Genomic DNA, 13,505 nt, shown 5'->3' on the forward strand with positions numbered 1-13,505 from the left:
CACCATTGCTGCCCTTGTTCTTCTGGCACATCTGTGGCCAATAGTAAATGTTAATAGCAATAGTAAATAATAGTCATAATAAGAAGAATAGTAATAAAACTCCCCTTTACGTGGAAGATGCTGAATAATGTCACCAGTCATATTATCCATGGTCTTTCTTGTCTATGAATTGACACAAATGACTTTATGAATTAATAAAATGAATAAAATTAAAGCAATGTGAAAAGTAAAGATATCCTCATTATTTTGTAATGGACACAACTTGACACATAACTCTTTGCTACTGCTTTTCAGCATCTGCTGCTGGCATTTGTATTTATTCATTCATTAGGACACTGAGTTAAATTGCTTGTTTAATTTGGTGGTGTTTATGCTGACTTTCTACAAAGTTTCTCTATCCTTTGAATGAACCTTCCTCTCCCCTCTTCCATTTGGGAAAGCGCAGAAAATTATCCTTCAATGAAAATAAAGAATTCTTATCCTTTTGTTTCCTTGTGTTGGGATTTGTATCTCACTTCTTGCAAGAGGTTATACAACGTATTCTGCCTGCCATCAACTTTATGATGATATGATGCTTGATGAAGAACATTTGTACTGTAGGTGTGCACATTACTTCATAGTTTAAATAGAATCCTGCTCATTTGCCTTTTGCACCATGACATTCAGAGGATGATATTTTACGATTCTGTTGTGCTTTCCTGCATTTTATCAGTTATGGTGATAAAAATATGTTTTTTTGAAAATAACATGAAATGCTCAGCTGATATCAGAAAAAAACTGGGGAGGAGTATGCAGCATTTGGATATTCTTGGCTCATAGCACTGATGCAGTTCAGCTTAAACACTGAGTTCATGCCAAAGTTATCTCCATGGACTTTTTTGTCTTGACACTTGAGTAGTGGAACCCAGACCTTCCATTTCTGAGCTTTACTCAATTAAAGCACACAGTATACACAGTTTAGTGGTTTAACTAAAAATGAAGTCTCTGTCATATCAGCTGGCATATCAGTTTGATAATCTGATAGAAAGCTGGGAATGGGTAGGACAGCCCCACCATGGGGGTATGTTGATGGTCCCTTTTCCCTGCAGCCCACTGCATGTACCAGGGACAAGCTGTTCAGCATCACAGGAGTACAAGCAATGCACATTTGGATAAGACCTCATCTTCCTTCTTAAAAACCTGGCACTCTGACAGGACAAAAATAGCATGATACTGGTATCACACTTGTACCCTGGTTTCAGAAAGTGACCTTAGGGTGGAATACTCAGTACTGCTGATGCAGAGGTTGTGCCGCTGGGTCCCTTCCCAGTCACCTTTCCTTTGGGGTTGGCAAATCATTTGTGCCAACATTCAATGAACTAGCTACGGGACTGAACTGGCTGAAAAATAACCTGAGAAATTAATTGCTCTCAGCCACATTCTTTTTCTGATTCACAGTGTGAGTGCAAATTGCTGCAAGGAGTGGGTAGTCTGGGGATGAGAATGAGCTGCTGGGAGTGGGAGGTGAGCAGGATGCTGGGATGGGAGATGCCAGGATGTGCTTATTGAACAAGCTCCAAAAACCAAGGAAGCTGAAACAAGTTCATGTGATACGAGAAATTGGGGGTGGGGGTGTACATAGAAAAACAGCTACCCAAAAGAGGACCTATAAAGTTACAGGAAGGAATACTTGCTGTGGTGAGTGAAAGTCAAGGAGGGTGGTAGCCCTTGGGCTTTGCACACCTATGTGCTTAGCTTTCAGCCAGGTCATGAGGGTTGCATAGAGCACAGAAAGTTAAGAATCTGTATGAGAGTCTGTGTCAGAGAGATGAACAATTTTCTGAACTGTTTTTGCTTAACTACTTCAATTGTAGTTTACAGATAATTAAAAAAATATAAAATAAAGACCACAACATAAAATATAGGGAAAAAAAACACAACCTAGAAAATAACAATTTTAATTTTCCGCATTTCCTCAGAAGAGATAAACAAAACCTTTAGCAGCAGTTGGTACAATTCTCTTTTTTCTTTTTTCTTTTTTTCTTTTTTTCTTTTTTTCTTTTTTTTTTTTAAGCTCAAACTGGCAAAAAATCTTTCAGGATGTCTTCCTGATGATTAGTTGAACATCCTTCACAAAATATGCTTGCAATTATTTATGACTTCTAACCATGCAACAGCATGCTAAAAAGTATTTTCATCATTTATGCCTCTTAAGAGGCAGAAAGAGACCAGAGAACTACCTCTACAAGCAGGACCCAGAGATTTCAACTCATTGCACAAACACGGGCTGCCTACAATGTATATTGCAGTGCAACAAAAGTAAACCCACTTTATACATTCCATCAACTATCTGCCCCTCAACTTTAATCCACTCAGATCGGGTTTTGTCATCTCTTTAAAAATTCTGTCCTTCACAATGTGTGATATGGATATTCTTTTTATAGAAAAAGTAATTATGGCAGTTTTCCAAACGATCACAATACCACTGTGCCCTCAATTCCCAAGGGCTCTCTCAAAGAATTTCTTTCAATTCAGAAAAAGATTACAAAGGTGGTATAATCTGTCTGACTGAAATTGAGTATTAAAATTTATCTGGGGAAACACAGTCCATCAGCAGTTCCCTCTGTAAGCCCCAGTGCCAAATGTTTCTAGCAAAATTATTCATTTTGGTAATTTTGGTCACACCAAGCAAAACTGGCCCAGCTATGCAGGTAGTGTAAAGTGACCGGGCAATTACAGGAGTGATGCTGATTTATGCTGGCTAAGAAGACTATTAATTATATTCATTTTGCTTATCTGTAAAACCCTTTTCTGAAATAATGTGTGCTGATTGTCTCTCCTCTGTAGAAACATGCCAGGAATTGTAAATTAGCCATGTGTAGTGCATTTGAGGTAACACAAGGGTTTATTTCCTCTTGGTAAGTTATTAAGCTTTTATTGAAGCATATTTTGTATGATCATCAATAATATCCACATGCTTTGTACCTAATGTGTTTCACTTCTTTAGCACATTTCAGTTAAGGGTTTTAAAATAGGCTACAAACACTAATGAATTGAGCTTTGCAGCGCTCCAGTGAGGAAGGTAAGCAGCATCACTGCAGGTCTGCAAATCAGCAAACCGAGGAATGGAGCAGCTTTCTGAAGACAGCACAATAAATTTCAGATGAAGGTTCTTGCCCTTCTGCTGGTACCTCAAGCCTTTTCCCCCTTTCCAGCAGTGGTGCTAGAAAGGAAGGCAGCTTGCCCAAGGCTGCTGGCTGCATTGCCAGGAGAGTCAGGACCCTGGATGAACCCAGGACTGGACAACACCAACCCCATGTTTCAGGTACCCCTGAGCACAGATGGCTCCCGGCCTCATACCCCTGCTCTCTCACCTTTCCCTTTCATGCCATGACCGGCCACACCAAGCTCTGTGATCCCTCATCTATGCTCTTGCCAAGGTCCTCAGCATGGTGCATCCTTCCAATTCTCTACTCTTGGCTTCAACCCTCCTTGCCCCAACCCTTCTCTGCTCCCCCTAACTCCTGCACTTGGGGTCTTCTCACACCCTGGCATGCATCTTTGCACGCTAAATAACTGTAGCTGTAACCAGAATGGAAATCATCCCAAGTGGAAGATATTCAAGGCTCTTTTTCAAAACATATTACTTTAGAGGGCAGCTCATTTGAGACCTTCAAGCTGGCATACCATAAGCAAGAGGGTCCTGGTGCTGGTGGAAATCTCTGTCCTTTATCGCATTCTCTGCGTGTGAGAACCCATTAGGGGTAAAACAATGCAGGATACAATCGAGCAGAGCTCTGCCATCAAAAACCAGGACTGTGGGCCACAGACATGGCCCCCTGCCTGCCACATCTGTGCCGAGGTCCTGAGGCTGCTGCTGGTGCTGGTGCACCTTCCACTCAGCCAATGCTTTTGAAACGAAACTGTGAAACCATCTATCACCATATGTATAGGTGGGGCTTAGAAGGCTGCAGTCACCTCCCTTCCTGGGCTGCTTGTTGCTGTGCATGGCATCCCAATGACACTATACGGGCATGCTTGTCCATGCAGCTGTACAGTTCCCCTTCTCCCTCTTCCCCTCACCAGTCAGACCAGGGTAGTTATATCTCACCTCTTCCCACCCCTTCTAGATATCTGGCCAGACGGGTGCATCCCAGGTTCACTCACTCATCCCAAACTCACCCCAGAGTTCCATGCCAGAGTTTAGTGGCTCATTTAGGTATGTAATCTTCATGGATAAACTGTTTGTACAAGTCCACGTGGCGGAGAAGGGGGAGGCAGTGTTTAGATTCCCAAGGCCAAGTTTTGGTACTGTGGCATGGGATGTGCGTTGTCAGTGTCTTGCCTCACTAATTTTCCAGTGTAGCCTCAGCCAGGACTAGTTGTGCAGCTGCTTGCTCTGCTTAGAGACCCAAACCTCTGACGCTCATAGTGAATCTGTTCGACTTCTTGAATTTGCACGCCCAACAACATCTCTCTTATTTGCAGTTTCTTCTCTTGAAGGGACACCAATTGCATAATTTCAGCTTGCACTCCCTTATTTTAGATAAAAGGAAACAACAAACCAAGACACAACTGTGTCTTCTGTAAAATGCTGTCAACAGGACTGAAGAATTGTTGCACTAAAAGGAGCAGCACAGATCAGCTCTGGCTGTACACCCAATTTTTCAGCAGACTACATATTTTAATAACCTGCTACAATGAATGCTGCCAGGGAAGAAAGAGGATGAGTTAATCCAGTGGAGAAAGTTTTATGAGGAAAACTACCATGCAGGGGTTGTGAAATTAAAAGGGAGAGAATATGTTTGAAACAGTGTATCATAGTTGGAAATAAAGCCTACTACTGCTTGTGAGGGCGACAAGCATAGATATGCCACAAATTGCAGCTCCCAGTTCTGTACTTCCCAGTGGGCCTGTGAGCTAATCCATGGGAGTGCAACAGATCTCAATTCCAACCTTCATCAAAAAACATTGCAACAGCTTTTAGAGTTATGTATTGCGTTAGTTCTTTATTTCCTCTCTGGTGAGAGACCAGATTTAAAAAGTCTTTAAAAGTCAATAGTATGTTGATATATACAGCAGTGTTATATTTAGGAGCTTTGGAGAGAATGGTGAAAGCTCCATTCACAAACCAATGCATGATTCTCTCCTGCAGATTTCATACAGCAAGAATTATCCACTTCTGTCCATCACAACTACAAACAACCATGGACCAGGTAGCTGCTTGGTCCAGACAAGTCTACAGAGTATTAAGTCCATACCCATCTCAGAAACTGAGCCAGACAGTACTTTTTGCACTCCACTATAAACCTCAGTTCAGCCATAAGAAGCTTCTGTGCCACATAGGAAAAGAGCAGCATAGTCAAGGGTGTGTTGGCAATGTCCTGGGTCCCATCAATATCAAGGAAATGTTTTACATGGAAATGCTCAAAATTATTCTAAAAAATTGACATCAGCTCCCACTGCAGAAAAGGCTAATGCTTTCCTGCTGTTGTCACCAGTACTCACCAGTCTGAGATACAAATATTCCATCTGTCCACTGAAGATTTTAATCTATTTCTACCTTAAAAGAAGTTCATGAAGCAGCTCTTCACAAGTGATTTGCTTTGAATATGATTTCCCTGAATATTTTTTTCCTTCTGAGGAAATATTAACATCCATTCTCTTTGTAGTGATGTAAGTTGCAGCTTCAGGTTTGACAGATTAATATCCTTTCCCAACAGTCTTTTACTTGTTTGTAAACTGTGTTTTCTCTTTCATCTTTTCTTCAGATTGAATGTATTGAGGTCTCTGCAACTTCCCCATAAACATTCAGTGTCTGAAACTTTCATAATTTCTTTTGCCTGCCCTGATCTAATTTCACCTGGTTGCTGTTGTGTCGGTGTTTGGGATTTCCAACACTTGCCACATGATGAATACTTGCTTAATGGAAATTTTTGGTAAGAGAGTAAGGAGAAACAAATGAGGGAAAAAAAAAAAGATGAAATAATTTATTTTGCTTGTGTACGCATACATTTTGTTATAGGTTAACAGCTACATATACAAGAAACATAAGAACGCTTCTTGGAGAAGTTGACCAAGGTATTGCGAAATACTGGCACTATGAGGAAGCTAGTGCCAGAGCACTTTTGCTCAGCCAAAGCATCAATCAGCCTTGCCTACTCAGTCACTGCTCTTTGCTGACAGCTTCTTATAGCAAGGTGGGCTCCAGGGGAGTGTCGTGACAGAAAGGTTATTTCTACAACAAGTCACAAAGGTTTGCTCAGTGCCCTCTGTCTACCAGGGACCTTGAAAAGGAGGATGCAGGTATCACCTACGTCTTCATTCTCTTATCAAGTCATTTAAACTATTTCTTCAAATTTCTTAGATGAGGTTCCTTTCTTTTTGTATAATTTATGCAGCTTTTTCTGGTTTGGTTATACTTTGTGTCAATAGCTCATGTTTATTACAAACCAGGCACTAATAAACATATCCTATTGAGATTATCTGGCGCAACTCTTCAAACTTCAGACAAGTACATTATATTGCTCATTAGCAGATACAAAGTTTTAAGAATTTTTTTCAACCCTTTCAAACTATGAAAAAATTACAGCAATAGCTGGTTGGAGAGAACAGTTGAATTATCTGAAAGTGATTTGTTATCTGCTATTTCCCCCAACCAGCTGTGGTATTTAAAAGCCACCAGTCTCTTGCTAGGTTTCCCCTGCCTCTCCAGATCCTCTGCTCCATGTTCCCTGCCCAGCCATTCCACCTCTCTGGCTCCGTTGGTAAAGACTTTGCAGCAAATTTGTGTCTTGAAAGTCACAGCTGCAAACATCTGAACCTGACAGCTGAACAGTGCAGAATGAATCACACACCCTAGATGTCAACATTTTTTTGTGCTGTTTCTTTGAACTGCCTGAATGAGCATGGGAAGAGAGAGGTATTGCTAACTATAAAGGATTGAAGTGACTTCTGTCTTCAAAGCTTTGCCACTACCTGTCATTAGTTATGTTAATTCAAAGGGAGGAGAAAAGGAAACGTTTTGACTGATGAGAATACCTTGATAGACAGTCAAAACCTTTCCTGGAATATTAAAACTGGAATATATGAGATTCCTCTCCAAACAGCAAATCAAGCAAACAGATTCAGTCCCCCTGGAATAACCCAAGAGTTCCTCCAGCTCCTCCATCATAAAGATCCAAAAATCTTAATGAAAAGATGAACCTATATAAAATATGAACTACTCAATTAAAAAAAAAAAAAGTGCTTCCTTCATAATAGATTTTATTTATAGCTGTTAAAATGAAAGTCCAAGAAAGTGCTGCAAATCCCATAGAAAGGCCCTTAGAGGAGGGGATGACTTAAGGAAACAAAACTTACTGCCTTGGCATTCCTGGATGCTCTCTGCAGAATCAAATGCAGATTTCTGTTATGGCTATTACAGTCACTGTATTACTTCCCTAAGCACACTCAACCTAGAAAGAAGCACAGACTAATCTGGAAGGTCTTTATCCTGCAGACTGAGGGCTTGAGGGGAATGGAGTCCCAGCAAAGATCTCATGTAGGTTTGCCTGCAAGGAGAGATTTGCCTTCACTGGCAGACTTACTGTCTGATACTCCATGAAATTTCAGAGAACCTCATTGTTGTATGAGGTTTTCTGTATTATATATGTATTTCACATATGTATATCATATATATTAATACTTGTATATTTTTTATACATGTATATGTACGTCTATATTATATATGTATTATATATTTATATATAAAAACTATATATTAAATATTTTAGACATATATAATATATATTTGTATTATATAAATGAGAAATCTGTATTCACAATCATGACTTATATGAAAAAGAAAAATCCATTAACATATTTTAATAATGTGCCATCAACAATAATATTAAATCTCCCAAGGGAAAGCACACTGTATAACGCTTATTTTTCCTTGCACAAAAGGACTGAACAGAGATTAATGTACTGCTGATCAATAATTAGAATGATAAATGCCTGCGGAGTTGTTCTGTCACATTATAGTGACAAACATTGATTGAGAGGTGGACTTCCAATGACAGCTGTAATTTTTTAAACATAGGTAGTAGCAATGTGTATTGAGTACACAGGCTTACCAAGATACTTTTACTTTGAAATCACTTAAAATCAGAATAATGGGAAACTGAGCAGGTGTTTACTACAGAAAAGGCAGTCTCAATTATGTGAGAAAACTTATCTAAAGTGCAAGCTGTAAACTTTCTGCAAAATCTTTCTTTATGTCCACCCTTACTGAGTCAACACTGTCTTCTCCTTAGGAAGGAAGCACTTTACAGTCTGGGGTGTGAAAAGTGAAGGCTGCAAAGTGTAAAGCACTGAATTGAACAGAGCTGTGATTGCGGATACTTAAGACAAGTGCAAAGTCCTATTTGTCTCCTGTGGAAATGGAGACAACTGGTTTTGTGTAGGTGATTAAGAAGTGGCATGTATCAGCCAAGCAAAATCCTATGTATTTTCTCACTTGGTGATACAGATGCCATGAATTCTCACCCTGCTTGCTTTATGCAGAGGGCACAAGGAGGAGCTCCTAGAAGCCATCTAAATCTAGCTACAGACCTTCTTTTCATAAAGAAGCAATAAATCAGCAGTAATGTTACCGATGAATTCACATCACTAATCTGCATTTATGGATTTGAATCATGAATTCATAGAATCGTTTAGGTTGGAAAAGACCTTTAAGATCATCAAGTCAAACATTAACCTAGCACTGCGAAATGCACAGCTAAACCATGTGTCCACGTGCCACATTTGTGCATCTTCTAAATGCCTCTAGGGATGGTGACTCAATGACTTCCCTGGGCAGCCTTTTCCACTCCTTGATAACCCTTTCAGTGAAGACATTTTCCCTAATATCCAACCTAAACCTCCCCTGGCACACTTGAGGCCATTTTCTCTTGTCCTGACACTTGTTACTTGAGAGAAGAGACTGACCTCCACCTCACTACAATCTCCTTTCAGGTAGCTATAGAGAGTGATAAGGACCCCTCTGAGCCTTCTCGTCTCCAGACCAAACAACCCCAGTTCCCTCAGCCATTCCTCATAAGAGGAGCCCTCTCATAAGAAGAGACCCTTCATTAACTTCATGGCCCTCCTCTGGATACAGTCCAGCACCTCAATGTGTTTGTGAAGGGCCCAGAACTGAACACAGTATTCAAGGTGCAGCCTCACCATCAGTGCTGAGTACAGGGGATGATCACTGTCCTGGCCCTGTTGGCTGTGGTATTTCTGATACAAGCCAGGAGGCTGTTGGCCTTTTTGGCCACCTGGGCATAAGATGGCTCATGTTCAGCTCTGTCAATCAGCACCCCCAGGTCCTTTTCCACTCAGCAGCTTTCCAAGCCTGTAGCACTGCATGGGGTTGTTGTGACCCAGGTGCAGAACCTGGCATTTTGCCTTCTTGAACCTCATACCATTGGCCACAGCCCATCCATCCAGCCTGTCCAGATCCCTCTGCAGAGCCTTCCTGTCTTACAGGAGATCAACACTTCCAGCTGACTTGGTGTTGTGATCTGCGAACTTACTGAGGGTACACCCAGTCTCCTCATACAGATCACTGATGAAGATATTAAACAGAACTAACCCTAATACTGGACTATCCCTCTAATATTACCATGCTGCCCCCAGGTTTGTCTCTGGCTAGCCTGGTTTTACCCCTTCCTCCTTTAAATCTAGTTTAAAGCTCTTTCAACAAGCTTTGCTAACTCCTATGCAAAGTTCCTTTTTTCCCTTTGAGATAGGTACACCCTGTCTGTTGCTAGCAGGCCTACTGTCGTGTAAATTGTCACATGATCAAAAACCCCAAATTCTGTTAGTGACACCAGGTTCTGAGCTGGCTCTTCATGTTTCTTCCCTTATCATTCCCTGCAATTGGAAAGATAGAGGTTAACACTACTTGAGCTCCCAATCCATTAACCAGTGGCCAATGTAGGATAATGTCAGTGAGAAGCATCACAGGCTCTAGGTCACTTAAGGTTATGTATACACTCAGGGCTACCCAATTTTATTGTGGGACTGAACAGGTCTCTGGGGTTTCTTCTGATAACAGTCCCAACCAATTCCACCCTATATTTCATTTTACATAAATCGCTGAGCTAGGATTGACATTTCTGTTTATGTCCTAGCTAGTGCAACAGAGGGACTTAATGTATAATGAAGGAAAGGAGTGTCTGAATTCTCCAGTTAAGAGTTAGAAAATTACTTACCAAGGCTTATTTTCTCATGCATTTAGAATGTAGGAGCATGTCACATGAGGGAAGGATAGTTTGTACTATACTAGTTATCATATGGAAGTTTTTTAATATTAGGAATAATATAAAGTAGTAATTCTGCCAAAGTTCCCCGCCATAGATTTTGGCTTATCTCATTCTCATTACCCACCTGCAGCTCATGTCATATTTTCCTGAGTTCCTTCATATTCCAATTACTCCCTGTCTCCTACTAATCCCAATTACCCTGTGTTACTCCTGCCACCTCCTGGCTAGAAGAATGATATTAGCAATGGCAATAAAGATCCTTGAATAGAATAAATTCTTCCCTATGAGTACATGGAGTAACATCCAGATAAAAGCTGTGGTGGATTCCCTTAGGGTGTGTTTTTTAACAGTCTGGGACAGATGGTTGCTCAGTTATCCAAATTCCAATTTTCTTCCCACCCTGCACAGTTCCAGAGTATTCTCTCTTCAGAAAACCTTGCTGAGCACTGCCTTCCAAATCTTTCTGACTACAGATTTTGCAGTAATTTGAAAGCAGCATACAGTTTAGCTGATAACCAAAACTGCAGGTGATGCTTCCGAAGCCCTCATTTACAGAGTCAGGAATGTGGATTTACATAAGGACAGCTTTGCAAGTTCACCTTTTCCTTTTCTAATTAACCTGTTTGAATTGTACTTTGCATGGAGATTTATTACCTGTTTTACTGATTACTTTTGATAAGCTTCTTATGTTGATTAGAAATAAAAGGTGATGGTAGTCAAAGTGGCAATGTTTTTGCTTTGCGAATCTCTGTTTTGGAAGCCATGTGGGTAACACTTGGGCTTAGTAAATGCAGAAGCTATAAAACCTTCATTGCTCCTTCTAAGACTTTACAAAATAATGTTTCTTACTACTGTAATATTTGCCAGAAATTATATTCATAGTATAACCAGAAAACATAGGGAATTTTAAAAGAGCATTTACCTTTACTTATTTTTAGGTTCAGAATAATGCTCAGATACATTCCTACAGAATAATTATATCAGAATCTACACTGAATAAATGCTTTGGAGGTCACCTTGTCTAGCCCCTGCTCAGAGTAGGCTTAAATGTAATGTCAGAGCAGGTTGCACAGAGCCATTCCCAGTGGAGATTTGAAAACCTCCAAGGATGGAGATGCTCAGACTCTGGCCAATCTGTTCACACATTGAACCATCATCACTGTGAATTTTTCCCTTGCATCCAATTGAAATTTCCCTGCAACTTGTGACTGTCACCTCTTGTCTTTTCAGTGTGCACTTCCTGGGAGAGCCTGATTGTTCATATCCTCCTGTTAAGGCAGCTGAAGGTAGCAATTAGATCTCATCTAACCTTCTCTTTTCCAAGCTAAGCAAACCCAGCTGCCCCACTCTCCGTCATGCTCCAATCTCTAGTCCTCTTGGTGGTTCTCACAGCTTTATCACAAGTGACACAATAAATAAGTAATTCTTGACACTTTTTGCCAGGTTTAGGTATGAATGCAATTGGAAAACATTACTTTAAGACATCCATTTCTGGAATATATCATTTCTGGAGTTATTTTTTTCTGACTGCTTGTTAAAATGTTCAAAGTCCTGTGCCCTTCTTTTTTATCCAAATCACCTTCTTTTTCTTTTTCCTGGCCTTCTTCATCCCTTTTGTATTCTCTCATCCAGCTAGCAAGCAGAAAATGGAGACAGGAGGAGGAAAGGGTATAAGGGATAAGGAAAAATCAGTACATCCACTTTAATTCTCTATTCAGGTATAAAAATATTCTGCAAACATTTTCAATTTCAAACATTTCAACCAGCTCTAGCAGTTTAGCTGGCAATTGCCTAAGGTAATTCTATCATGATCAGGAAGATAGATATCCTCATATCATGCACTTTTCCCTGGGTATGATGTTTGGCAAATAAAAGAAAAATTGTGGCAGATGAAAGTGACATGTCCTTTCCCAGTTCTCATTGTCATTTATTAGCTGGAATGGAACTGGTTGATTGTTTTTCATTCTTTTTTTTTTTTTCCTTTTTTCTTTCTGATCTTTCGCTCTTATTTAAAAGAATAAAACCAATTGGGCTGAAAACCCTCTCACAATCTCATAAAATGCCTCTGCATTATACTGCACATTTTCTTCTGCATTCTGTTGGTTCTTATAGCATATTTCATGTAGGAAAGCTTTGGGAAATATAAACCATGATTGCAGTATATTCACTTTTGCTCTTGAGAGACTGTATTTAAGCAACACTCATACCATGATTCCTAGGACCTATTTCTAATCCTGTCAATGTCTCATTTTATAACCTTGGGCAAAACTTCTCTCTGCCCTTCAGGCTACTCATCCGCTATATAAGAACAGAAATCAGAAATTCTTTAGGGGCATTATGAAACTTAGTCAATATGTGTAAACTTCTCTGAGATGCTCAAACGAAACATGTTACTAAAATGGACAGTTTCTCCCAGTGTACATATACCCTATCAACAAACACCTTCTGTAATATAAGCATTATCCTGAGGCAGGAAATAGGGATCATATGCTACACATTTTGTTTAATTTACTGTCTTCTGTCTACTAACTACATGAGTAGTGACAATCACTGTCCAGTTTTTCCAGTTCATGTGCTTTTGTAAGCAAAAGCAAACAGTGAAGAAAGCGGGCTTCGGGAGCCCTTGGGGCTCCACTGGGCTGCCCACTTGCTAAAGCTGGGATTTACGGGTTGTTTGCTGACTTGCCATCAACCCAACATATTGATTTGTCATATCTCTTACTGGTTTTGTACAAGACAGCAAACTGAGGGAAAAGAAACTCCAAACTAGGATGCCCTCAGTATGAAGAGGAGCCTACTGGAGTGCAAGGCATAAAGAAGAGATGAAAAAGCAGGAGAAAGCTATCCAACTGAACATGTTTTAATGGATTTTTTTTTTTTTAAGCTTTCTAAAGATGACCTTTCATTGGAACTGGTGTTGAGCATACATTAAAAAGATACATTTGTTTATTATTAACCTTCATGTGACAATGTTGTTACTTGAAAAAATATGTGTATCTGGGGCCACACAAACAGTTATTTACATCTGTGTTTATATTTCTCTGTTTCTTTCAACCTTGGGTATTAAATTTATCAATATGAACACACTGTCCAGAAGAAAACAGGTTCAGATTTGATAAAATTGCTGGATAACGTTTTAGCTTGAAGGGCATTTTCCAGATGTGGAATACTCATAATTCACCAGAATTAACTGGAAAGCCTATGATTTTCTTGAATTTTTCATAGGCTTGCAGC

The 13,505-nt window shown here is 40.0% G+C and overlaps 1 long non-coding RNA gene across 1 annotated transcript in view; it reads left to right on the forward strand.

Annotated features, from left to right (window-relative positions):
- Positions 1 to 2,057: 2,057 nt before the first annotated feature.
- LOC130598027 (uncharacterized) overlaps positions 2,058 to 13,505 on the forward strand; it is a 33,205-nt gene continuing 21,757 nt past the window's right edge. The window contains exons 1-2 of the long non-coding RNA XR_008971917.1: positions 2,058 to 2,298; positions 3,195 to 3,304. This is a non-coding gene — a long non-coding RNA (uncharacterized LOC130598027). The remainder of the gene's footprint in view (positions 2,299 to 3,194; positions 3,305 to 13,505) is intronic.

The sequence above is a fragment of the Pezoporus wallicus genome, unplaced genomic scaffold, assembly GCF_028554395.1.
Source record: "Pezoporus wallicus isolate ANWC-B61680 ecotype Strahan unplaced genomic scaffold, APGP_CSIRO_Pwel_v1 scaffold_6362, whole genome shotgun sequence".
NCBI lineage: Eukaryota > Metazoa > Chordata > Aves > Psittaciformes > Psittacidae > Pezoporus > Pezoporus wallicus.